Source organism: Macaca fascicularis, chromosome 8 (assembly GCF_037993035.2).
Source record: "Macaca fascicularis isolate 582-1 chromosome 8, T2T-MFA8v1.1".
Classification (NCBI taxonomy): Eukaryota; Metazoa; Chordata; class Mammalia; order Primates; family Cercopithecidae; genus Macaca; species Macaca fascicularis.
Genome location: NC_088382.1, coordinates 23,332,400 through 23,358,992, shown reverse-complemented (window position 1 = coordinate 23,358,992; position 26,593 = coordinate 23,332,400). Strand labels below are relative to the sequence as shown.

At 49.0% G+C, this 26,593-nt stretch overlaps 1 protein-coding gene across 1 annotated transcript in view; it reads left to right on the top strand.

Annotated features, from left to right (window-relative positions):
• The first annotated feature begins 979 nt into the window (after positions 1 to 979).
• The window catches only part of LZTS1 (leucine zipper tumor suppressor 1), a 58,572-nt gene continuing 32,958 nt past the window's right edge, over positions 980 to 26,593 (top strand). The window contains exon 1 of the mRNA XM_005562733.5: positions 980 to 1,204. The gene's annotated coding sequence lies outside the window, so the exon portion shown is untranslated. The remainder of the gene's footprint in view (positions 1,205 to 26,593) is intronic.

Sequence of the window (26,593 nt, the reverse complement as noted above, 5' to 3'; positions counted from 1 at the left end):
AGATTGGTCATGTCAATCCTAATCCATTACATCTAATCCCTTTCCCACCTCCCCCCACACACGCTTTTTTCAAGGTGAGGCTGACACTCCTTGGGCAGAGCTGCCACCTTCCCATCAAGCCTGGTTTTAGCGGATTAGCCTCAGTGCACCCTCAAGTCCCCAAGCCTCAGGCAGCACCTGGCACTTCGGTTAACTGACCCTTTGTCCTACAAAACCCTGTAAGTTTGTATCCTCTCCTGGCTCAATTGCTACAAGTTAAAAGCGAGGGTGGCAGAGAAAATGATAGTGTTAGAAGGGCACTGGGTGAGATTAACAGCTATAAACTTGAAACAGGCCTCTGCTTTCACCTGAAACTCAGCTCTCTCAGAGTTGGAAAAGTTTGCCTTTGCAATGTTTTGGGAGTGGGAGTCTCGATGCTCTGGACTCGAGTCTGTAATCCCGGTGTGGTGTGCAATGCCCCTCACTTGGGTGCTAGTCCAGTCCTTGAACAAAACACACGCCCTTTAGTGCGAGTCGGGAGTGGGAGAGACGGTATTAGGAAAAAGAAACTGGCGAGTAAGAGGAAGGGGTAATGAAGAATGGGGAACATACAGAGAACGAGAGACGGAATGGATTAAAAAAAAAAAACTGGAGTAAGAATTTCAGGTAATGAAAGGGAAAAAAGGATGCGTAAAGAGCAAGACAGGAACAATCGGAGAAAGGGGGCCAGGCAAGAAAGGAAGACCGAGGGGGCAGGGTCGCCCGAAGGGGCTGATGGAAGTGAGAGCAGAGAGACCGGACCGGGGACCCCGCGCAGGCCGCGGGCGCCAAGGAGCAGCGAGGTCGCCGGCAGCCCCAGCTGTCAGCCCGGAACAAAGGCCGCCGAGCGGCACAAACCGGCTGCCGGCAGCTCGCTGCCAATCAGCGGTGCCGGCGCTGGCCCCGCCCCGGGCCGGCCCCGCCCCTCCCCGCCCCGCCCCGCCCAGGCTCCGGGACCCGCGCAGAGGCCGGCGCGCCTGGAGCTGGCGGGTTGGCAGCGGCCGGGCGGGGAGGCCGAAAGTTTCTCTGCCTGCCTCGGCCGGCGAGTAGGAGCCGGGAGCTGCATCCCGCGCGGTGGGACCGGCCCGGCCCGCTCAGCAGCTCTGGAAAAAGAGAGACGAGAACACACCGGGAAACACTGGGAAAAAAAAAAAAATCTCAAGTGCGCCCGAGGCGCAGGGGGCAGGTAAGATGCGGTGGCCGGGGGTCTCCCCGCCCCTGGAGGGTCTGCTGCCCTGGCTGAGGGAAAACTAGCTCCCCGTGCCGGGCTGGCCCGTCCGTGCGTCCGCGCGTCCGTCCGTCTTTGTCTGTCTGTGTCCGTGGCTGTCGAGGTGTCTTTGTCTCCGCGTGGAGCTGTCAGGGTCTCCCCTCTGCAGGGTGGGCGCCGCTGCTCCGGCCCGGCCCGGAGGAGATGACTGAAGGTGCGTCCGTCCTCCTGTCTTTGTCTCCGTGTCTCCTGCAGACGGGGCTCGTCTATTTCCAGCCCCGATGCTGATCCTGGCGGGGACGTCAGTGTTAGGTGACACTGGTGTCGGAGGTGAAGAAGTGGGACGTGGGGACGCGAGGCCGCAGGAGCAGGGGCCGCAGGAAGAAGGTCCGGCGGTCGCGCCGGGCCGCTGAACTTCGATGCCTGGAACTTTGCGGATAAGCTGTGTCCACACCGGTGGGGAGGACATCGGTGCGATGCAGCGAGATATTTCAAAGGTTTACCTCAAGGAATAAGTCATACGGGGGGAGACGGTTAGAGAGGACGGTGGTATATCGGAGTGTCTAAGTGGTTCCCTGGGGCTACAGGTTCCTGGGGTCGGTCCTGGGTGTGCAATTCAGGAATTTAGTCAAAGCACCACGCACACACAGAGCACCACACTAACTTCACTTCTTCCACCGCCACCCTAGGCAGCCAGACCTCACCCCTCCTCCCTGCTACAGGCTTTGCTCTGGCTGGAGAGGCTTCAGAGGTCGCAGCTCGGCAGCAACAGGCACCCCCGAGACACCAAGGGCCAGGTGATGTTTCTCTTTCCTGCTCCAAGTGGAAAGGTTTGAACTGTGGAGCAAATGAGTGTTGTGCTCGCCCACGAGTATGTCAGGCCTGGGAAAGTGCTCCAGACTTGTTAGCTTCGCAGTCCTCAATTTCCCAGGAATGAGAAGTGCTTAGGGATCTGGCCTCCTAAAGCGTTTCCTGTCTGGCTTATTCCCTCCACACCGTCCCGCTGCCGTCAGTCTCTCTGCTCTCTGGTCCTGGGCGCTGGGAAACTACTAAGGAGGCACTGAGTTCTGGACCGTGCTGGGCAGGCGCTGCTCCTAATAAGGATCCCACACTCTGCTGGAAGTGCAGCCTAATAGGAGTGCTGGGAGCCCAGGAGCCCAGCCACAAAGAGATGAGCTATCTGCTTGGCAGTTCCTGCACCAAGACCCTGAGAAGAGTCTGCGGGCAAGAGGGTGTTTGTAACCTGAGCTTTCTCTAAGTTCAAAAACAATTTTCAGCAGGCATCCAGAGGGAGTATGGAGGTGTCTGAAGAGTGTGCGCATATGGGTATTAGAGATAGCATTTACAGAGGGGAAAGGTGTTTATGTTTAAGAGTGGAATGGAACATAGTCTGTGGGTAGGAGTCTGCGGGCAGAGAGCATACAGGCTAATCAGGCGTGGCGTTACACCTTGTATTTATCCAGCGCTTTTCTTTGGAGGCGCTTTCTGCTCATCATAGACGTTATCTCATATGTTATCTCCTTTATCCTCACAACATAACTACCAGGTTGGCCCGGTGGGCTCTCTGTGCCTGCCAGTGAAGAAGCGGAGGCATCAGAAGGGAAAGGCATTCCCTGAGGTCCTACAGCTAATGGGAGGGAGCAACTGGGAGTCCTAGTAAGAGGTCTCAGCTGGGTGGATGTGAGTGTGCGGCGCTCAATCTGCTTAAGAAGAGAAGAAAACTAGTAGAAAAAGAAAGGGCATCTCTGTGGGTGTCTATATGCAAGCAAAAGGGAGGATGGGACATTTGATGTGCTGAAGATGGTTGTTATTTAACATTTATAGCAGCGACTGTGTGTTTCACGAAGTAAACCTGTCTCAGCAATTCAGCTTGTCTGCAGGAAGTGCCCCCAACTGTGTGTGCCTGGGTCGATGTGGGACAGGGGTGCTATCAGAGAAGGAGTGCTGCTGTGTGGGGTGTGCTGGGGAAAGCCAGTGCTTTGGGAGTGTGTGAGGGAAAGATGTGCCATTCAGTTTTGAGAAGCCGTGGGTCAGCGTGTATAGCAAAGCTATACATGGGCTCCAGACGTACATAAATGGCTTTCTAATCCTGAAAACTTATTTATATGCCTTGCGCTTATTCAACATTCATTTCATAAATATTCATTGGGTGCCTACCAAATGCAGGGCTCTGGGCTAGGCAGTGAGGCTAGGAAGATGAATAATGTAATGATGACAAACCTATATGGGTAAGCACCTTATAGACTAGTGTAATGGATAATAGCGTAACACTTAATACCAACCACTAAATACACTGTGTGCCCGGGACTTTTTATTCATTATCTCATTTAATTTTCACTGCAGCCCTGCAGGGTATGTATAATTATCAGATGAGGAGAGTTAGGTAATTTAGCCAGGCTACAAAACCGAGGGGCAGGGATTTGAGATCAGCTTAGTAAGGTTCTGGACCCTGGCTCTGTCCATGTTATTCTGTTACCTTTGAACATAGGAACACTGTTTCTTCTACGTAAAATATTCCTGCCTGGTCTCTCTACCTTCTCCACTTAACTGGCTCCCAATTTCTTGCTCAGTCACCCAGGCTGGAGTGAAGTGGTGCGATCTTGGCTCACTGCAACCTCCACCTGTCGGGTTCAAGCAATTCTCCTGCCTCAGCCTCCCAAGTAGCTGGGACTAGAGGCACCTGCCACCACACCTGGGTAATTTTTTGTATTTTTAATAGAGATGGGGTTTTGCCATGCTGCTCAGGCTGGTCTTGAGCTCCTTACCTCAAGTGATCCATTGGCCTCAGCCTCCCAAAGTGTTGGGATTACAAGCATGAGCCACCACGCCCAGCCCCATTGTGGGTTTTAACCATAGGGATCAACTCCTCCAAGAAAGTTTCCCCTATTTTTTCCTTAATTCTGGGTCAGGTACCTTCCTCGGAGTCCCTACCGTCATATCAGTGTATTATAGCATTTACCCACTGGCTCCTGAGAAGTCTACAAAATTCCTAGAAGCAGAGATTGCGTCGTGAGTTCCGAGCTCAAAATACAGTGTTGGCTTTCTGTAGATACTATGAGTAGGCCCTTAGTAAATGCTTGTTTAATAAGGTGAGGGGAAAGAGGAGAGCTCTCAGAGACCTTTGGCAGGAGCACTGTTCCCAACAGTAGATTTCTGCATGGGTGCCCTTTGCTAGAGTGGCCACTGACTTTCCTTCCTCTGTTACTGGGCCAGCTCCTTCAAGACCTCTCCCTAGATGGGACCATCTCAGGCCCCACCAACAGTTCGGGGAGCCTGAGGGAACCCTCGCCCCCACCTACTCTATCTCCAGGTAATCAACCCACAAACACAGTTGTAGAAGGGGAGGTTCTAGGTGTGACCTAGACCTGGGGTTTTAAATCCTGCACTTGGAGCCCCAGGGGCCAGATGGTTCCAGGGCAATGATGAGATGTTTCTGGGATTTTGCCAACAAAGAAGTATCCAACTGCCTGGGGAATCTTGAGGTGATTTACATATTAGCTCTTTGAGTTTGCTGTTGAATAGATCTTTGTGCTGCTACAGTTTGAAGCCTGAAATGGACACTCCTAGACTTGCAGTGGAGAGTGTGAATTGCTACCATGTTTGGGGAGGTAATCTGGCCATGATTTCTCCAAGGCCACGCGGTCAGATGATTGTCCTCCCATGCCCTTTCCATCGCCCTGTTATTTCTCATATTGGAATTACAACCTGTGTTCTCGGGGGTCCACGGTAAGTTTTCCTTTTAAAGATCATTGATCAAGTTTGAAAAACGCTGCATTTCACTATTTATTAAAGGTCTTATCCGTGTGAGGTGCCAGGGAGTGGGGAACAACAGCCAAAAAGACGAAATAAATAATGCTTTGAGACTAAAGTTTGTGATGACGGTTGGGAAGAAGAATTGGCACACGTAAACAATGACAAGTAAGTTGAAAACTGGATTGCATTAGGTTGGTGCAAAAGTAATTGGTGGTTTTTGCAATCAAAATACTAACTTTGAATACAGCAGTTTCTCAGTTTCTCAGCAGGAGGCAGGTGAGCCAGAACCTTCCTTACCAGGGAGGAGGTAGCCGTGAACTGAATCTTGAAGTTGAACCTGAGGAGGGTAGGAAGGGAGTCAGCGAAGCAGAAGTCAAGTTCACGGCTCCAAGATACAAGCTGAGAGCTGAGGAGACAGGGCTCTCTCTTCCAGGAACCCTAGCCAGGGCCTGTTGCCTCCTTATGCCAGGTTTGGCCAGCCACCCAGACCAAACAGAGGTGGTGCATAAGAAATGGGAGGTTTTCAACCTCTCACCTCTCACCACTGCCTCCAGCCAGTGTGCAGATTAGCCTCCAGATCCCCTCCTCTAAGGATTGGAGAAGTTGATGGGGATGTGTCAGCTACAGTTGGGCATAGCTGGTGAGTTTACGGCTAGTTAGCTCCCTTTACCATTTGGCAAAGCCTGCTGCGTTGCTGCAGTTTCCATCCTGTGTCTCTCCCGCTGGTTTTTTGTTTGTTTCTTTATTTTTTAGAGACAAGATCTTGCTCTTTCTCTCAGGATGGAGTGCAGTGATGTGATCACGGCTCAGCTCACTGCAATCTTGACCTTCTAAGCTCAAGTGATCCCCAATCCTCCCTCCTCAGACTCCCGAGTAGCTGGGACCACAAGCGAGTACCAATACACCCGGCTAATTGTTTTTAATTTTTACAGAGATAGGGTCCCACTATGTCACTCAGGCTGGTCTTGAACTCCTGGCCTCAAGTGATCCTCCCACTTTGGCTTCCCAGTGTTGGGATTCTAGGTGTGAGCCACCGTACCCAGTAATTCAATTACTGTAATTCAAGCATGAGGAGGGCATTTGAATCTTCTTCACTTTTTCCATGCTCTCTTCACCCCCCATCTGCCTTTTCTCTAAGTGCTTGTGATGCATATATGTTAAGTTCAATAAAATAAACTAGAGCCTGGCGCGATGGCTCATGCCTATAATCCCAGCAATTTAGGAGGCTGAGGTGAGCCGATCACCAGAGGTCAGGAATTCCAGACGAGCCTGGCCAACATGGCGAAACCCCATCTCTACTACAAATACAAAAAATTAGCTGGGCATGGTGTTGCACACTTGTAGTCCCAGCTACCCAGGAGGCTGAGACAGGAGAATTGCTTGAACCCGGGAGGCAGAGGTTGCAGTGAGCCGAGATCGCGCCACTGCACTGCAGCCTGGGCTACAAAGCGAGACTCTGTCTCAAAACAAACAAACAAACAAAAACCCACAATAGACTAGGATGTAGCTAGGACAATGGAATGTCTACTTGGGATTTGCTTTAGGGAATGAAAATTTGTCATATATCAGTTCTTTCTTTATAGCTTGTCAATTCAAAAGGTTTAGTCCACTCCACATTGAAATTAGAACAAATATTGCCTCCACAGAATTTGAATTAATGACATTTCATTGGAATACCAACCCTAATTACATAATATATTTCAGAGAGAGCTTCACACTCTTGCTTCCTGCTGGACACTGACTTCCGCCATCCCTAGACTTCCTTAATAATGATTTCAATAGCGCTTTTTACTTGTATAGGACTTTACACTGTAAAAAGGGGAATAAAATTATTATTATTATTATTTACACCTCACAACAACTCTGTGAGAAGATTCCTTTTGCCATTTGACAGATGAGGAAACCCAGTGTACCTTTGAAAGCTGAAGGAGGGCTGGGCACAGTAGCTCATGCTTATAATCCTAGCGCTTTGGGAGACCGAGGCAGGCTTATCATTTGAGGTCAGGAGTTCAAGACCAGCCTGGCCACCAAGATGAAGCCCTGTCTATACTAAAAGTACAAAAATTAGCCAGATGTGGTGCTGCACGCCTGTAGTTCCAGCTACTTGGGAGGCTGAGACAGGAGAATCTCTTGAACCTGGGAGGTGGAGTTTGCAGTGAGTGGAGATCATGTTGCTGCACTCTAGCCCGGGCGACAGAACAAGACTTTGTCTCATAAATAAATAAATAAATAAATAAATAAATAAATAAAAGAAAGGTGAAGGAGTTTATGCAAGATTTTTAAGAAGAATGCTGAGATTTGAACACCAGCTGTTCTGATTCTCAATCTTGGGCTATAACTATTAAGTCATTGCGATTCACTAATTAAATGGATTTAGGCTCATCAAATTGTTGGTGTTTAATATGCAAGAAAAAGAGATTTTTAAAATTATAAGAATGCAGTTACTTTCACATTTATTGTAATTCAAGCATGAGGAGGGCATTTGAATCTTCTTCACTTTTTCTGTGCTCTCTTCAGCCCCCATCTCCCTTTCTTCTAAGTGCTTGTGATGCGTATATGTTAAGTTCAATAAACAATAAACTAGAGCCTGGCGCGATGACTCATGCCTATAATCCCGGCAATTTAGGAGGCCGAGGTGAGCCGATCACCAGAGGTCAGGAGTTCCAGACGAGCCTGGCCAACATGGCGAAACCCCATCTCTACTACAAATACAAAAAATTAGCTGGGCATGCTGTTGCACGCTTGTAGTCCCAGCAACCCAGGAGACTGAGGGAGGAGAATCACTTGAACCCGGGAGACAGAGGTTGCAGTGAGCCAAGATCGCGCCATTGCACTGCAGCCTGGGCTGCAAAGGGAGACACTGTCTCAAAACAAACAAACAAACAAACAAAAACCCACAATAAACTAGGATGTAGCTAGGATAATGGAATGTCTACTTGGGATTTGCTTTAGGGAATGAAAATTATCATGTATCAGTTCTTTCTTTATAGCTTGTCAATTCAAAAGGTTTAGTCCACTCCACGTTGAAATTAGAACAAATATTGCCTCCACAGAATTTGAATTAACGACATTTCATTGGAATGCCAACCTTAATTGCATAATATATTTCAGTGTTTCCACCTTGTCTGTGAGCAAGTTAGTTCTGAACTAAAATGGGATAGCAGTCTCTTCACTGGTAGCTCAACAGTGTGTGGAAACCAGACTTCAGGGGTAATCACACATGGAGGCTGCCCCCAGGTGAGAAGAGAATTGGATGGAGCATCGTGGGAAGGAGAAGAGTGAAGGGAGGCGGAAGATGGAGACAGAAGACAAGCAGAGAGGGAATGTGTGTGTTAGCTAACAGCTAAAGCTAATTGTTCTAATCAATCCAGCAGAGAGGTGATTTTTCTTACTAAGTGACAGGCCAAATTGGTGTCTGAACAGATGTGATGTGGGTTGCATCCAGCACCTGGAACAAAGACAGCAAAGAGCTGCCTCATGGAGATCGCCAATAGAAGTGCTTCATGTCAGTTAATCATTGTGTGAGAAGATAGGGCTGCCTTCAGGCCAGTGCCAGAGCCCAGGCACACACACCTGCACACACGCGTGCACGCACACGCACATTCATCCATTTCATTCATCCACTCTCATCGTCTCTCCCTCTGAGACATGCTTTCTTGTGATACCCAAACTCACAAGCCCATGTACATGACATTACACAAATCTTCAGAGACTCCCAAGATGTCAGGACCCAGGAGATCCACACCTCTGCCTACCTGTGGCATGGTCTGAGGTGAGCTCAGACAGCCCCTCCCTGATGCCATGCCCGGGGTAGTCTTTGGGCAGCCACGAGCCCATCAGAGTTACAGACATTCTGTAGGAAGAGAATGGACCAGTCTAGGTGAGACGTTCAGCCTGAGCGGGGTACAAGAACTGGGGCCCCTCAAGGAGGTTGAAAGTGGAGGTGAGATGGGGTTGGGAGTGGGCATTGTTCTCAAACCCTCCCATTCCTGTGCATGAATCTGACCTCACGGAATAACCTGTCGGGTGGCTGAGGCCATCCCTGCCCAGGGCAGGGCCGTGCACTTGGCTCCCTGACCTGTTGGCTTGGGGGGCATTTTCACTCTTCTTGCTGCTGCAAAGCCATTTGCTGCTAAATCACCCTCCTCTTGGCACCCTGGACTGCTAAATTGGTCTCAACTTGCTGTACTTCCACCCACCACCTTAGTCATTATTCGCTGGCAGCATTCAGAGAGTGGGTGTAAAGCAGCCGAACATTATATTCCTGCTGTAAAGAGAGAGAATTGAGTATAGACATGCAAGGAGAGGGGAGAGAGGGAAGGAGGGAAGACAGCATGAAGGAGGCAGGGAAACAAGGCCTGGGGTTTGCCAGTACCTTTCCCTGCTGACCCCAGTGACACTGGATTGGGGGGGCGTTATCGGTGAGCGGGTCCTGGCTCAGTGGGAGAAGACAGAGGGGTCCACCTGCTACTGAGTGACTTCCCACCCCTGGTCTGGAGGCAGGAAAGGACATTAGCCCTGGGAAGAGAAGGGTTCTGCCCTCCGTGAACTCCCTGTTCCTTGAATTCTGCAGCGTACAACGTACTTGTCACTCCCATTTGAGCACTTGTTCCCGTGTATTCGTATTTAGCTTTTTATCTCTATCCTCTCTCCCAGCATAGATTATAAGGCCCTTGAAAGAGAAAGCGTGTCCCACATCTGATACATAGCACCAGGACCTGGGGATGCTCTAGGGCTCGGTCTCAAATGGCTGAGATGGATGGCACTAAGGCCCACAGTGCTTCTTTCTACCCAGCCACTTCAGATCTCAATGTGCCACTCAAGGGCTACAGAAATTGGAAAGCCAGGCAAGCAAAAGGAGACGGAATTGCAAGGGAAACTACAGGGCTTGGTCTGCAATGTCAGTGGGTAGCTCCAAGGAGGGAAAGGGTTACACTGCAGAACAGACCAGCCAGGAAAGCAGAAACTTAAGAGACCTGCGGTCCTTGTGCAGAAGGCTCGGGGTGATCTCCACCTGGCACACGGGCTCTACTGATAGCTCATCTAATGCCCAGTGCCCAGGCATGGTGCCGGGGCTAGCAGGAGGTAGGAAGCAGAATCGGTTCTCACATCAGGCAGCAGTGACAGCGTCAGGCAGGGCAGACTGACCTTGACAGGAGGCTCTCTGAGTCACTGATAACATTTGTTTAGGCACCCAGGGAGAGGTTAGAAAGGGAACTCATGCCATCCTAAGCAGGCTTGGGACCTGTTGGGGCCCTCAACCCAGGCTCCTTGCCTCCCACACTCTGCTTGGGGGAGATAATAGGAAAATGCCAAGAACAGAAGCCTCCCCAGCTAGGGAGGCGGGGAGATATGGGGATGAGCCCTGAGGGATATGGGGATGAGCCCTGAGGCTGCCCTTGACCTTCCAGAGAGGCACCCCCATGCCTGGTGTCTGTAGGTACCTGTGTGGGGTCTGCCCTTCCCTCTGTCTCCCATGATCAATGGCAGCAGAGGTCCAAAAGGACAATCAGCACACTCAGGGTAGCTTCCCTTATTTATTGCAACCTTCAGACACTCCAGTTTCAGCTCTTCCCTGCTCCCCGCCACCGCAAAGGGCATTTCCTCAGTGCAAGGGGAGGAGGGAGGGAAGCATGGACTGAACGGCACTCACCTCTTGAGGAGACAGCCTCCCCCTCCTTGCCTATCAAATTCCCCCAGCCCCAACGCCTCCGTGGCGCCAGCAGACAAACCACACTGCAGGCAGGTGGGGAAAACAAGAGGAGCCAGGCGGAGCCCCCAGCCTCCACCTGCACTGTAAAGCGAGCCAGCCCCTGAAGGAGGCCTGGGAAGGACTCCCCAGCTGCCTTCGGCTCCTCCCCTTGCCAGGCCCGCAGCTGGCCCCGCTCAAAGGCTCTGCAGCCGGCTGGTGGCTGGTGGGGCAGGTGTGGGCAGAATGTGTGTCTATTCCCAAGACAGGATTTCTTCATCTATCAAACTAGAAGCACCAGACATTTGGCTTCTCTGGGCTTCTACCAGTACCTCAGACATCTGTTGACTTAGAAACTTTTTCTTGATGTTGGACTTACTTCTATACTAGAGCCACAGAGAGGACTTCCAACTCTAGGGTCCTAAGATTTGTCGGGACACAAAAGAGCCTGTGCTGAAAAAACTTCAGATACTCTACATGCAAACACAACTCTTCAGGGTTGAAAGGATGCTTAAAAACCACTCTATCCACATCCTCTCCCTGTCTCCCCTACACACACACATACAAGTACTCACTGCCAAGAACTTTTATATCATACCCCAGGAACCCAGTTCTTTCCATTTTCTTTTTTCTTTTTCTTTTTTTTTCATTTATTTATTTATTTATTTAGGCTTTTTGAGGCAGAGTCATGCTCTGTTGTCCAGGCTGGAGTGCATGGTGCAACCCATGCTTGTTGCAGCCTCGAATTCCTAGACTCAAGTGGTCCTCCCACGTCAGCCTCCCAGGTAGCTGGGACCACAGGTGGGCATCACCATACCTGGCCCATTTTAAAATTTGTTTGTGGAGATGAGGTTTTGCTACGTCACTCAGGCCGGTTTTGAACTCCTGGCTTCAAGAAATCTCCCTAGGCTCAACCTCCCAAAGTGCTGGGATTATAGGTGGGAGCCACCGCCCCCCATCTCTTTCTGTTTCAACTCCATCCTTTTAAAGTCACAGAAGGCTAGTTCATGTCCAGCCCTGTGCTACCCTCAGGAGCAAGATGAGCAACCACAGACCCTGCCACAACGAGTCACTTGTCCGGTATTGGGGGTGAGACAGCACATCCAGAAAAACATCATTCTACACAACAGAATCAGCACCGAGTGTTCATGGAAGATACAGAGCTGGAGAAGAGCCCCGAGGGCTGCGTGTGATTTCCAGGCAGACGAAGTGGAGGGGTGGCCAAGATAGGGAAGAGCAGGTGGTGGGGAAAGAAACGTTTCTAGAAAGGCACGCTGGAGTCAGATTGAGGAGGCCCTTGCATACCCACCTTGCATATTCGGCTGGAGACAGTGCATGCTATTTGGTAGACAGCAGGGAACCACTGAAGTCAGAGGCAGGGGGGCGGCCTAGAGCAGACTCTGGTTTTAGAAAGTGAATCTAGCAATGGAATATAGAACAGATTCAAGGGTGGGGAGACTTCTTTCTAGAAATACCATTATTAGAATACCCATGTTCATGTCGTATCTCCTAGTTGATAGCACAGGTTCCCAGAGACCTCTTGTAGCCGGGGAATATTTGGGGTGACCAAGGCTTCAAAGAGAGAGAAGTTCCTAATCCAAGGTCAAGATGTTGGGCCCAGGATTATTTATTTAATGGGACGGATGGATAATACCTCCTTGCTTTGGACCTGAACGAAAGCACAGAGGGCTTTTGTTTTTTATATAGATGAAGACATAGAGGCCCAGAGAGGGGAGGGGACTTTCTCAGGGTCCCATGTCTGAGGGACAGGACAGAGCCAGGATCGATGGTCCACATCAGGGCTCTTTCTACGAACGTGCTGTGGGGTCGGTGGATGAGGACTGAAGAGCCAGCAGAATTCATCAGACCCTCAGACCTCAATGGTAGGCAGATTTGCCCAGGGGCCATACGAGAACACAGCAATAGAAAGAGGCTTTCAATCTTGGTAGATTTTTCTCCCTACCCCAGTCAAAGGAGCCCTTGGACTTTTGTGACAGCTGATACAGCGCTCTGTATTTTTCTTGCCACTCTTCTGTCTTGTTTCGCTGAGTGCTGGAGGCATCTTATTTCCGTCTGTTCCTCTGCCTTTTCTGTCCTAAGGGTTCTGTGACAGCAAAGGCTGTGCTGGTCGCAGTTGCTAACAGTCGGTACTTTCAAAACTGAAAAGCAAGTTCTCTGCCTCTCTCATATGTGCACAGCTTAAGCCAAACCCAAACAAAACAGAAGGGTTGCTGGGTGCCAGTCAGCAGGGCTAGCCACCCATAGAGCGACACCACGTAGGGAGAGATTTCCAGACAGGGGGCAGATGTGTGTCCTAATGCCAGGTGGGATGTCAGTGACAGGGCAGAAGAGGTGGCACATCCCTCAATCTCAGACACACTGGATGCCAGGGGTCCCTCTGCCTGCTGCCATGAGACTCTCAGAACAGCATCTCCCACCTTCCTCTGGAAGATTCCTCAGCCTGGTACCCGCTCAGGCGTTTTCATCTTGCCTTCTAAAAACCCGGCGAGCCAAGGGAGGGGACAAAGCTGTAGCAGTGTCCCATGAGGTTTCCAGAGAGGGGACCCCTGGAGGCAGAGCCTTCCTCAGGAAACACCTCCACCCATGTCAGCCTCCCCTGGTCTCCCAGAGGAGCTCACCCTCACCTGGCTGGCAGTCTCAGAAGCAGGTTGGAGAGAGCAGGTAAGTTCTAAAGACAAGGCGTGAGGTTTTTCCTGTGAGCTCATCCTGAGGCCCAGTTTGGGAGTGGACGGTGGAAAAAAACATGATTTTGGGAATCAGATAGATCAGTGTTCATATCCTGGCTCAGCTACCTGTTAGCTGTGTGACATCAGACAAGTCACCTGGCCTCTCTGAGCCTCAATTTTCTCATGTGTAAAATATGTTGGAAATAGATAATTGGTGCTGCAAAGAAAAGTCAGCACGGAGACAGACGGTCTCTCAGCAAGGCAATCTTTACTTTCTGCAGAAAGGGTGCTCAATGGCAGATGGAACAATGGCGAGAGACATCCTGGCTCTGCTACCTGTTAGCTGTGTGACATCAGGCAAGTCACTTGGCCTCCCTGAGCCTCAATTTTCTCATTTCTAAAATGTGTTGTGTCTCATGTAGAATTTTTATGAAAATTACGTGGCCAGTAGAAGTGAAAGCACATGAAGCATAGTAGAAGCTCAGTTAATATTAGTCTCACCCTCTTCCCCTCAGTTCCGAAGGGAGGAAACCATGCATGTGACTGAGTTGCCTGTGCAGGAGGTTTATGAGTGCTTGGTAGAGGCAGGTGTCCAGGGGGTCAGGGAGGGACAACTTTAGAGTCAGGTGGTGCTGCCTGTGGAGCTACCTCTGTATCCTGTTATCTGCTTACTCTGGCAAAGGGAGATGGTTTAACGGGAAACATTATGGGAAGGAGTCATTTGTACCTTGATAACTCTGGAGCTCCATCTATGTGGTCAATCTGACTGCGTTAAAATAGATTGAAAGCCTATGAAGTTATGTAGAACAGGTGGCTGTGACACCATTCAGTGTCCTGAGGTCAGGACTCAGCGCTGAAAGTGGGTGTCGTGCTCAGATTGACTTACGCCAGATGTGCTGCAGGAGTAGGGGAAGTGAGGGGAGAAGGCTGGGAGGCCATCCAAGTCAGCTGGGCTTCTGTCCTCCCTCGGGAAGGACCCCACAATACCATCTCGAGCCCGTGCATGGGACGGACTTTAGGGGAGGGAGATTTCTCCCCACGGTCAGCGGCTGGACAGAAGTAGGTTTATTCTCCTTTCCTTTATTCCTTCCTGTTTCCTCCTTCCTCCTGCTTCAAAGCCAATGTCTTTCCCATCTGGATCATTTTCTGGATTATGTAGCACGTAAGGTCAGGAAAGGGAGAGAAAGAAAAACAAATAAAATGAAACTTCTCTCTTAGTTCAGTTTATGGGGGTTGTACACGTGGGAGAGGACATAGATCCGTCAGAGTCTCACATAGGAGAACGCAGAAGTCAAGTTAAATAGTCTAATTCTGCACTGGAAAATTGGAGAAATAGTTATTCTGCCTAAACGGTATCAAACTAGATGGGGGCAGCCTGGGTGGGCTGAGAAGAAGATGCTGGTGTTTTGGACATACATTCCCTACCAGGAATACATATACGAGTCCTCCTACGTGAAGCAGGCGTGCTGGCATTTAATGATTTAATGTACCTTCCAGGAGAGCTCCGCCTTGCCTTCCTTCTCCTCTTTGTCTTTTTCTTTCTTAAAGTGGAGGAAACTTTTCCCTGTTAATGCCGTGGCCCAGACAGTTGAGACACACAGCTACAGACAGTTGAGACACACAGCTATTAGGGCTCCGATCTGATGTTAAAACCTGCATCGTCAAAAGTCCAGCGATTTATCCATCCCCCCATCCAAGTCCTAAGCAGGCCCGACCCTGCTTGGTTTCCGAGATGAGATGACATCCGGCGTGTTCAGCGTGGTAGGGCCATAGACGGTTTCTCCTTTCTAACATGTTGGTATCTGCCGGGGAGAAGGCAGCGTCTCCACCAACACGGGGCTCGCGTGGCTTGTAGGAATGCCTAGGAGAGGGGATGCTGCGTTTGTTACTTGTGCCAGTTCAGTTGAGAGCTGTCTGGTTCTAGGACCAGGAGTGCTCCAGGAGATATCAAAGAGCTGCCTGGAACCGGGGGAGCCGTGGGACTTCCCCTCAGGCAGTCTCGGCCCTCCCCCTCGAAATTACGCCGTGGTGGGAACCTCCCACCTGTGGGATTGAGACACCGAGTTCAAAGGGCTGCCCTCTGCACAGTCCCAGGAACAGCTATTAAACTCCCACTTGACCTTGCTTTGGGGAGTCGGCAGCTGATGAGAGATGGGGAACTTGTTAAACTCAGGCAGCCTGGAATTAGGCCTCACTCGCATTGGCATAAAATGCTTTCAGGGAAGCCTGCCAAGAGTTGAAATCATGGTGCTGCGATAGGGTCCCTGCTTAATAAGCCTCCACCCGGGAGGGTCTTAGGGAGGTCCCAGGACAGAAGACAAGAGGAAGTGGCAACGCAAACCCAGAGCCCTCCCTGCTTTCCTGCCAGCAGCTGAGAACTGTGCTCCATTGCCTGACCCTGGGGCAGCAGAGGGACCAGGAGGTGGGTGGGGATCTACTGGCAGCTGCCAATTGTGGATGTGGTTTAATTGCAGTGCTGGTCTCGGGGTCTTGCCCAGACCCGAGCTTCTGAGGGGGCAGGACAGAACTCCGCAGGAGGAGGTAGCAGGAGCCTGGCCCACTTCTCCTAAGGATCAGGGAGGGCTCAGCCTTTGCAGGCAAATCTGTTTCCATACCCAATGATAGAAGGATGCCTCCAGAGGGGAGGGTCTGTCCTCAGGAAATGTTTCATCTGTTGGTTAGATCGGTGACTTCCAAGCACTTTAAGAGCAATTCCCGCAAACAATCGATACATGATTACGAATCTGTTTTTCTAAATCTAATCTCTAAAGCCCCCAAATGGCATTGTTGTGAGTTCTTTAGATAACGAGCCAGAAGAAATAGGACCCAGGGCCCTGCGAAGTTGGAGACAAATGTAAAAAGAGTTTGAGTCCCAGCAATCCCGCTGTGTCTTAAGTCACCAAGTCCCATATGTCTAAAAAAAAAAAAAAAAAAACCAGCTGCTATTTTTAAGCTCTTAATTATATCTTCTTTTACAAATAAGATTTTACTCATTACTTACCAAAACCCAATGAGGTGGATACTACTTGTAGCTCCAGTTTACAGATAAGGAAATGGAAGTAGTGGCCCAAGACTTGGGGGAAGAGGATTAAATGAAGGGATTGCCTGAACCCAGAGGGAAGGGTTGGAAGACACAGGGGAGGCAGAGGAGGGGAGGGCTGGGGACAGAGTTGGGGTGAGTTCTAGAGGAGCAGGGGAGCTGTGGGGAGAGGGGTGCCAGGGGCTCCAGTGGTGGGAGAGCCATGTGCTCAATGCCTCTGTGTGTATTGCTGGACTGCTGTTGACTGCAACCTAGGTTTGAAGCTGGGTACTGCCACTGGCCAGATATAAAACCTGAGGCATCGTTTTTTTGCATCCATCAGATAGGGTAGTAACAGTGCCCCCCCTCTCAGTGTTGGGGTGAGGCATGCACCAGATCATGTGTGTGTCGTACGTAGTCCTGTACCTAGTGCACAGGACACACACAGTGAATGGAAGCCCAAGAGGAAGCTGGGTCCTCCCCCACTGGACTGGGCACTGCTGTTTCCACTTGGGCATCACCTCTGGCCAGAGGTGATGGCGGGGGAGGGAGGCTGTCTCCAGGCAGCCTCTCCCGAGCAGTGGCCACCCCCTTCCTGAGACGTGGGACGCTGGCAGTCAGCCTTTGCAGAGGCTCCTGACAACATCCAGGTCTTGATTCTGCAGCGAGGCGGTGATTTCAGAATCTCCCAGCTGTGTGGGGGAGGGAGGGAGACAGTGGGAAGACAAGCTCTGCTTGGCTGAGCTGACAACACCAGGAAAGCTTCACTCCTCTTTGAGAAGGAGAAGGAGCTTGTAAGGCTGAGACGGAGCGGGCGTCAGGATTGCACGTGGGGCAGAGAGAAGCAGGAGGTGGGGGCTGGGCAGATCCACAGTTGGGATTCACCACCCCCAGCAAAGGAGTAGAGGACCCCACCCTCTGCTTGGGGATGGCCCATCTGCAGGTGGGCTGGCCTAGGGGAGGGGAAGAAGCCAGGTGGCATTTTTTTTTTTTTTGGCTGGAGTGCAGTGGCGCCATTAGCTCACTGCAACCTCCACCTCCCAGGCTCAGGCAATTCTCCTGCCTCAGCCTCCCAAGTAGCTAGGATTACAGGCATGTGCCACCATGCTCGGCTAATTTTGTATTTTTAGTAGAGTTGGGGTTGCACCAACCATGTTGATCAGGCTGATCTCGATCTCCTGATTTCAGGTGATCCACCCGCCTCAGCCTCCCAAAGTGCTGGGATTACAGGCATGAGCCACCATGCCTGGGCCCGGGCAGCAGCATTCTTTCTCCCCTTCACTCACTCTTCTCCCTCTGGACTGAGTTCTGGGAGCATTGCTGTGGCCTCCCTGTCCTGGAGACGGCTCAGATTCTGCAGAGGAGCAAGGCAGGGTCAACAGCCAGGGCAAGCTCACAGACCCTCTCTAGAGCCAGTAAGGGAAAGAAGAGTAGAGGGTGAGAGCGAAAGAAGAATGAGGTGGGCAAGAGCTTACATTTCACTCTCACCTTTTACTTCTTGCTGAGCATCCGCTGAGCAGCAGTGTCCAGCTCTGTGCTGGCAGCAAACATATAGGAGTTTAGAGTCCCTGCCTTCTGGGGCACGAAGCTCCAGTGAGGAGCTGGGCCTCGTGAAAGGGTGGACAGTACTCCATGTAAAGTCAGGAGATGGTGTTTAGGAACTCACACAGCATGGGCTTGAATTCTTGCTCTGTCTCTCATTTCCAAGTGACTGGCACTGAATACCTTTCTTGTCCTCTCTGAGACATGTTTCCTGATTGGTAAATTAGGCAGAAAGAACCACCTCGTAGGATTATTGTGATAATCTTTTAAAATCCATGTATTGAAGTATAATATTCATACAGAGGTGTGCACAAACCATAGGTGAACAGCTAGACAAGTTTGCAAATTTTTCATATAAATAGAAGCCTAGTCAAGAGATAGAACATTAAAAGTACCCCCAGAAACTCCTTGTCTTCCTCTGCTAATCCCTACTACTCCCCATCCTGACACCATAATTTTTCCCTCTTTTTAAACTTACTGAATGGAATTGCACAGAACATGTTGTTTGTGAAACTGGTCCATGTTGTGATTGTAGCAGCAATGCTGTCATTTGTGCCCTGGGATTCACTCTACACATGAATCCCAGCCCTTTCATTCTATGGTGCATAGGCATTTAGTTCTCCAGCCATTCTGAGTTTGGGACTCTTACTCACAAAACTGTTAGGTCTTTAATTGAACACATGTGGCCATTTCTGCCAGGTGTACATCTACGTGTGGAATTGCTGGACTTATATTCAACTTGGATAGACACAGCCAAACATTTTCATAGCATGGCTGAGCGTGTCTGCACTCCCTCCAGTAGTGTATGAGAGTTTCACCTGCTTCACATCCTCACCAGCACTTGGTATTATGAGACTTTTTCATTTTGCCATTGAATGGTGGCCTAGTGGTAGGTATTTAATTATGATTTTTAATTTACATTTTCCTAATCAGTACTCACAGTACCTTTTTATATATTTTTGTCGATTAGCATGTCCTATTTTATGAAGTGCCTGTTCAAATCTTTTGCTCATTTTAAATTTGGTTTCTGTTTTTCTATTAGAGATGTACGAGAATTGTTTTCTATATTCTGATAATGAGTTCTTTGTCAAGTGTGTGTATTGTAGATATATCCTATTCTATGGCATGCCTTTTCATTCCAAGTGGAGACCTTTGATGAAGAGAAATTCTTAATTTATTACTATTTTTCCTCTAGAATAATGCTTTTTTAATGACCTGGCCAAGAAATTTTTGCCTATCCAAAGGTCAAGAAGATATTATCCTTGGTTTTCTTCTAGAAGCTTTAGGGCGTTACCTTTTGCATTTATATCTACACTCATCTGGAAATGTTCATGTGTGGTAGGAAGTAGGAATCAATATTTACTTTTTCCTAAATGGACACTAGTTGACCCAGCAGCATTTTTTTTTTTCTCACTGCCCCGCCATGTCTCTTTTTTCATAAATCAAGTGATCTGATGTATTTGGGTTTGTTTCTGAATTCTATTTGGTTCCATTGGTCAATTTATTTACCTGTATCAATACCACATTGTTTTAGTTACCATTAAGTCTTGCTGTATGTTGACATACACCCTCCAGCTTAGTTCTTTACCAAATGGTCTTGGTTATTCTTGCCCCTTTGCACTTTAATGTCTAAGCTGCTAGGATGTTGATTGTGACTGTATTGTCACTAGGTCAATGTGTATAAAATGTAAATCTTTAGATTATCAAGTCTGTGAACCATGAACCTGGCAGATCTCTGCATTAATATAGATTTTACTTAATTTATCACAATAATACGTTAGAGTTTTCAGGGTAGAGGTCCTACCCCACTTCGGTTGTATTCATTCCCAAGCATACACATTTTGTAAATTATATGTTTTTCAATGTCTTTTTTGATTTATTTGTTGCGAGTATATGGAAGTTCAGCTGGTTTTTGTATATTAATTTATTGTGAGAAGTAAATGAGATTATGGGTAAGCCCCAGAGACATAGTGGGGCTCACTAACTCCTATCTACACATGGAAGAACTGAGGCAGGTCAGGGTGGCAGGCTCAGTCCTAAAGGATATGGTCAGTGAAGGAAGGCATCAAGGTGTGGAACTTGGTGAGCTCACAAGGGCAGGATTTTCCTGATGAGTGAAAGGAGGGAGAATCTCTACGGAGGGAAACAATGTGAGAACCACAAGAAAGCCATCTTGCAGAGACTTGAATGGATGGGAATGTTGGTACTGCACTTTAGAGTTTGTAAAGCGCTTTGCATCCATTGTATCATTGATCCTCACTGTGTGCCTATGAGGTCACCAGCTGTGAGCTCTTTATGTCATTTTCAGAGATAAGGAACTGGGCTCAGAGAGTAAAGAGGCTTGGCCAAGTTCTCCCCATGAGGAAGTAGTTGTAAGATCAGTTTCGATCACAGACTTTTCATTTCACCACTTAATGGGGAGGTTTTCTAAGACTATCAGATGGGAGCATGACTCTTGATGAGATAGGCTATGGAAGCAGGAAAAGGTTATCAGGCAGATGAGTGACCCAAGTGCTGAAATCTGTGTTTAGAATGACCTTTGTGTAGAATGAGTTGGAGGCAGAAGAGGTAAGCCAGCCGCCTTGGAGGTTGTCATTACACACTAGGCATGAGATGATGCAGGCCCCAAGGTAGGGAGCAGAGAGGGTGAAAACGAGCAAATGCAGAGCGGTGAACCACAGAGCGTGGCCTGGTACCCCGAGGTCAGGTCTACAGGTATCCATGGACAGTGTACATGTACGAGTGAAGCACAGTCCCTTGTGCTTTTGGTTCTCAACTCTCTCTCCATTTAAAAAAAAAAAAAAAAAAGTGAAATGTGCATGCCTTTACCCTCTCTTAGCTAATCCTGCGATTAAAACAAAAACAAACAATAAGCTCCTTCTTTCTCATCCCCTGCTCTGATGGCTGCGGGCTCCCAGCTCTTATTCCACACTGATCTGGTTATCTTCAGAAGGGTAGCTGTGCTCTGGTCTCCCAGAAATGGTCCTCCTTGGTCTGTGCTCATCCTGTTAGCCCAGTCCTTCATCCAGTGACTCCCTTTTAAATGGCCCTGGCATGGCCCGTGCTTCCTCAACATGAGGCTGAACTTGCTGGTGGGCATTTGCCAACAATCCTTTCTCTCTTCTCAAAGTGTGTTTGTTTGCTGATCCAGCCAGGTCTCTCAGTTGGAAAGAGCGGTTATGAAGCTGCCCAAGGGGAGATGATGAAAGGAAGCCCCAGAGAGAATGACTCACTCAAGACCACACAACTAGTCAATGGCCCAGCAGACCAAGTTCAAGTCCAAGATGCCTGACCTCCCATCCATTGTCATTTCTACTCCACCATCAGGAAAGAGGGGTTGGGGCATCTATTGCTTGGGCAACCCTGAGATTTCCTATATTCAGTTGGTTTTGCCTCTGGTGGAAGCCTGATTTGCTGACTTGGAAGATTTCCATTGATCCTAGGCCTGAAGGAATGGAGAGGCCTGGATTTGGGCGGGCAGGATGTTGTAGCTGTTCAGGCCAGATGTGCAGTGGCCACAGCTGGTTAGTCTCTCCTCTGTGACCTGAAGTTGCAGCCAGAAGACCCTGAGTCCCTCCATCCTGCGCTCCAGCCAAGCTGACATCTCAGCAGTGTGTCTCACACTCTGTCCTTGCTGGTAGGAGCTGCTACTCTGCATAACTCATATTCCCTCCTCTAGAATGGACCATCTGTCTCCCCAGAACAACCAGGTGTGGAGGAAGAACTGAAGTAGAAACGGGCTGTCTGCTTGGAAATGGCTCTCCGTGTAAACTGCTGAAATTGCATCCCTCTCCGGGTTTCTAGAACAGACTCCAGTTTGTTCTGGCTGCTATAAAAAAATACCATGAACGAGGTAGCACATAGGCAGCAGAAATGTATTTCTCACAGTTCTGCAGCCTGAGAAGTCCAAGATCAAGGTGCCAGCAGATTCAGTGTCTGGTGAGGGCCCACTTTCTGGTTCATAGCAGGTGCCTTCTTGCTGTCTTCAGATGGTAGAAGGGCCAAGGTAGTTCTCTGAGGACACTCATCCCATTTATGAGGGCTCCACCCTCATGACCTAATCACCTCCCAAAGGCCCTACCTCCTAATACCATCACATTGGTCACTGGGTTTTGACATATGCATCTTGGGGGGACACAAACATTCAGACCATAGTGAGCTACAGAACATCCCTTTCCCATGAGACAGTTCCAGAACACATCTGAGCATCCATGAAATGTCTTCTTTTCAGTCCTGACCAGTGAAGCCACTGGGGAGATCACTGGGTGGGGATACCTCCTCCAGAGCTCTTCTCAGGCCTAGTCAGGCTCCATCCCACTTCCGAGCCCCCAGGGATGCTCCATGGTGCATGGGGATGGAAGAGAAAGTGTCCTATTCTATTCTATTCTATTCTATTCTATTCTATTCTATTCTATTCTATTCTATTCTATTCAAAGAATTCTATTCTTGAAATATCCAGTGGGGCCAACATGTATGAGTACTACTATATGCTAGACATCATCAGACAACTCCCATGTGCTATCACATCCTCTCATCTTTAAAACCCCAAGGTGGTGTAAAGATCAGTGATTTTTAACTGAGAAAGATTTTGCCCCCTACCCACCCACCTAAGGAATATTTGGCAACATCTAGAGACATTTTTAAAGGTTACCACCAGTGGAAGAGGGGAGTGAGTGCAACTGGCACATAGTATGTAGGGGCTAGGGATGCTGCTAAAAGTCCTACCACACACAGAACAGCCCCTTACAACAGGGAATTACCTAGCCTTTGTCAATAATGCCAAGGTGGAGAAGCCCAAGCACAACTTAAACGCAAAAGGAAAAACTGCAGTTCAAAGCAATTAGGTAGCAGTTCTTACAGCCAGTCAAGAAGGAGCCACATTGCAGTCCTCATCTGTTTGACCTTAGAGCCTGTGCTTCTTTGGTTACCAAATGCTCCTGGTGCTCAGAAGCAACTCCCCGCAGGTCATATCTGTCATATCTGTGTGATAACGCATTCTATTGTTTTCCACATGGCCAGCAAACACTATTCTGCATCTGCCAGATCAGAGGCCCAGCAGGCTCAGAGAGCAGCTGCTCAGAGGCAAGCCTTTCCCACCAGTGCTCTGGAGGGCTACAGATGCATGAGCCGCCGCCTCTTCCTCCCTGAAACTTGAAGTCTCTAATGAGTCATTATGATGTGTGCATATGAAGGGCCTTGTAAGTGCCAGTGAGGGTATTGCCAAGAATCCCATGGCTGTCAAAGGACTATGGACCCTCGTAGTGACTAGGGAAGGCCCTCTTCATGGAAAGGCAGAACTAAAGTGAATCTTGGAAGGCCTGGTGGGGGGATTGCAGTATTCAGAGGAGAAGTTCAGGTCCTAAAATTGGAGAGAAAGGAGCCTGTTCCCGAAGGTCAGGGGTGGCCAGGAGCTATACTTTGGGGGGCTGGTAGCAGACTCAACTATAATGATAGCTCCATCCTTCCACCAACTCTTTTCTCTCTTATCTCCTGTATTCGTCCATTTCTTTTTTCATTGCTATAAAGGTATACCTGAGACTGGGTAATTTATACAGAAGAGAGGTTTATTTGGCTCACAATTCTGCTGGTTATACAAGCATGGCCCCAGCATCTGCTCGGCTCTGGTGAGGCCTCAGGAAGCTTTTATTCATTGTGCAAGGCGAAGGGGGAACAGACATATCACATGGTAAGAGAGGGAACAACAGAGAGAGGAGGAGGTGCCAGCTTCTTTTCAATGACCAGCTCTTGTGCAAACAAATTCAGCAAGAACTCATTCACAACTGTAAGGAGGGCACTCAGCCATTCTTTTTTTTTTTTTTCTTTTTTCTTTTTTTTTTTTTTTTGAGACAGAGTTCTGCTCTTATTGCCCAGGGTAGAGTACAATGGTGTGATCTCGGCTTACTGCAACTTCTGCCTCAGGTGAAAGCGATTCTCTTGCCTCAGGCTCCCGAGTAGCTGGGATTACAGGTGCCCACCACAACACCCAGCTAATTTTTTTTTTTTTTTTTTGTAATTATGGTAGAGACTGGGTTTCACCATGTTGGCCAGGCTGGTCTTGAACTCCTGACCTCAGGTGAACCACCTGCCTCGGCCTCCCAAAGTGCTGGGATTACAGGTGTGAGCCACCGTCCCCAGCCCCATTGGCATTTTTGGGATAAAAGATGGTAATACATTGTCGCCTCACCTCCACCCTTAGAGATCAAATTTCAACATGAGATTTGGAAGGGACAAACATCCAAGTGATATCCTCTCCCATCTCACAATCTTACCCTAATCCTGCTTCTGTAATGATTTTCTTCAACATCTCGTTAACCATTATGTTACAAAATATTGAGTAGACACCGTCTTTGCTGAGTAGCTTGGAGAACAACTGTTCTTGCTGCCATTGCAACTACCCAGGCCCTGGGCAATGATTTGAAAGAATATGTAAGCAGAGTGTGAGCTGCACATCATAGGCATAGACCTGGCTGGTTAGAGAAGAATTCAGCCTAGAGAGGAGGTAGAAGGTGAGTCTGGTAGATACTTGTGAGCGTTTTTTAGAGAGCCTTGAATGCCAGGCTAATGTCCAGGTGGAAGGTAGGGAGTGCAGCTCCCAGAACTAGCTGGATCTAGGGAGGAAGGATGGGAGGAGGAGAGCTGTGTCTGTCTGGAGTGATGTCGCTGACAGTGCTTTAAGGAAGGGAACTATTAAGACCACCCGTCCCCTTCCTCCCTCCCTGCTCTGCCGTGCCCACCAATTCTCCTGGTACTTCTTGAAATAACATTAGCGCAATCGACTCCCCTACTATTAAACAGGAAAGCAGTTCCGCATTCAGGCGGTGCTGCTTTTTATTTCAAGTGTCCTCACTGCTAATGGGACATGGGGTCTGAACACATGTGCACGCGCCTCCGTGCATGTGGCAGTGGGAGAAATTATCCCCATGAATGTCAATGAATGGGCAGGGACAATGAGGTACAGTGAATGAGCAAGTTGTAAGGGGGCCTTTCACAGAGGCCTGAATGACAAGTGAACTCTGAGGAAGACTGCCAGCAGGAACACGAGCCACATCCAGAGAATGAGAGAGGACTGTTACGCCTGACAAAGCCAGGCTGCGGGAAGAGCCAAAGTCCTTCCAATTAGCACTATTACTGGGCAGATGAAAGCAGAAGGAAGGGTGCACCCTTATTGTGGGCTACTCTAAGAAAATCAGGGCTGAGTCTTCGAAAGAAAGAACTGAGTGAAGGAGGGAAATCCAGCGTCATCTGGCGTTGGGGTGGTGCCTAAGGGAATAAGAGCACTTTCACTGTCTCCTGTGTAGGAGGATGGTCTAAGGCCTCCTTCACCTCTCTTTTCTTGGTCAGTAGCAATTCTACTTCTTGAGATGGAAGTGAAATCATGAAAAAAAAAATTCACTGGCAATTTCAGCATTTTTTTTTTTTTTTTTGAGACAGGGTTTCTCTCTGTCGCCCAGAGATCATGGCCAACTGCAGCCTCAACCTCCTGGGCTCAGGTGATCCTCCCACCTCAGCCTCGTGAGTAGCTGGGACTACAGGCATGTGCTACCATGCCCGGCTGATGTTTTTGTTTGTTTTTATTAGAGATGGGGTCTCACCGTGTTTCCTGGGCTGGTCTTAAACTCCTGAACTCAAGCGATCTGCCCACCTTGGCCTCCCAAAGTGCTGGGATTACACAGGCATAAGGCACCATGCTCAGCCTCTTTTTTTTTTTTGAGATAGGGTCTTGCTCTGTCACACAGGCTGGAATGCAGTGACCCGATTGTAGCTCACTGCAGCCTGGAACTCCTGGGCTTAAGCGATCCTCCCACCTCAGCCTCCCAAGTAGCTGGGACTTCAGGCACATGGCACCACGCCCAGCTAATTTTTAAATTTTTTGTAGACAAGGGTGTCTCACTATGTCACCCAGGCTGGTCTCGAACCCTTGGCCTCAGGCAATTCTCTCAGTTCAGACTTCTAAAGTCCAGCAATTTCTAAGGCAAATAGCTAGATGTCTGTTATTTTTTATTTTCCTGTCACCAGCCCACTAACACATCTTCCAACTTCTTTGAGCCTCTCTGATTTCCCTCCCTCCTTCCTTGGATGACTGTTTAGCTGGGTAAATGGAGACAAATGAAACAGTGTTAGTCTTCGAGAAGCCCAAAGACTAATAGAGGGGATAGACAGATAAAGAACAGGCTACTTAAGGAGCAGAATGAAATCAATGCTCTAAGAGTTTCAGTCCACCATTGTACAACGACAGACAAGGCAGCAAGGAAAACGTAGGATGGCTTCCTGGAGGAAGTGATATTTGAGCTGGACCTTGAAGGATGGGTTTTCACAGGCAGAAGGCTGGAGATACAGGGAAAAGTTTTGTGAAAGAGATTCTACGTTGTGCCAGCGGCACATGAGAGCATTATATGCTGAGTGGTATTTGGAAGAAATGGTGAGAAAGCAGTGACAGGTGACAGGACAAACAAAACTGGCAATTGGACTTGGGACCCAGGGCATAAAGGGTCCTGAATGTACTGCAGGGAATGAGTAGAGATCCCCGAGGAAGGAAATGAAGACAATTTTTGGAGAGACGAGAGGCTGGGAAAGAACCTGAAGCTGTCAAGTCTGTGTTTTAGAATGGCAATGCCCAGTTGCTGCAATGTGGAAGATCTATTTTTGAGCTAGGAGAGAACTAAGGTAGAAAGTCCATT